This window comes from Octopus bimaculoides, chromosome 1, assembly GCF_001194135.2.
Source record: "Octopus bimaculoides isolate UCB-OBI-ISO-001 chromosome 1, ASM119413v2, whole genome shotgun sequence".
In the NCBI taxonomy this organism is placed as follows: domain Eukaryota; kingdom Metazoa; phylum Mollusca; class Cephalopoda; order Octopoda; family Octopodidae; genus Octopus; species Octopus bimaculoides.
Genome location: NC_068981.1, coordinates 81,554,076 through 81,554,447, shown reverse-complemented (window position 1 = coordinate 81,554,447; position 372 = coordinate 81,554,076).

The following is a 372-nucleotide window of genomic DNA, read 5'->3' as shown; positions in this document are numbered from 1 at the left end:
CAGCAGGGTTCGCCACCATCCCTTGCTGGAACCTCGTGACGCTTTAGGTGTTTTCGCTCAATAAACACTCACAACGCCCGGTCTGGGAATCGAAACGCGAGTTCGCTGCCCTAAACACTGGGCCATTGCGCCTCCACCTTTTAACCATACACACACTATAAAATTAATGTAGGCAGCTGCGCGCAATATAAACCGTATAGGTAAAATTTACTCGTCACTAATTGTGACTGTATCTGCTAGAAACACACATATTGCTAGAAATAGGTGTTAAACTACTTATAGCTGCGTAATACCACATTTATACACACTGACTGGGTAGATAGCGAAGCAAAGCTAGAACACTGGACTGCACAGCTTCAACCTAATGTGTGT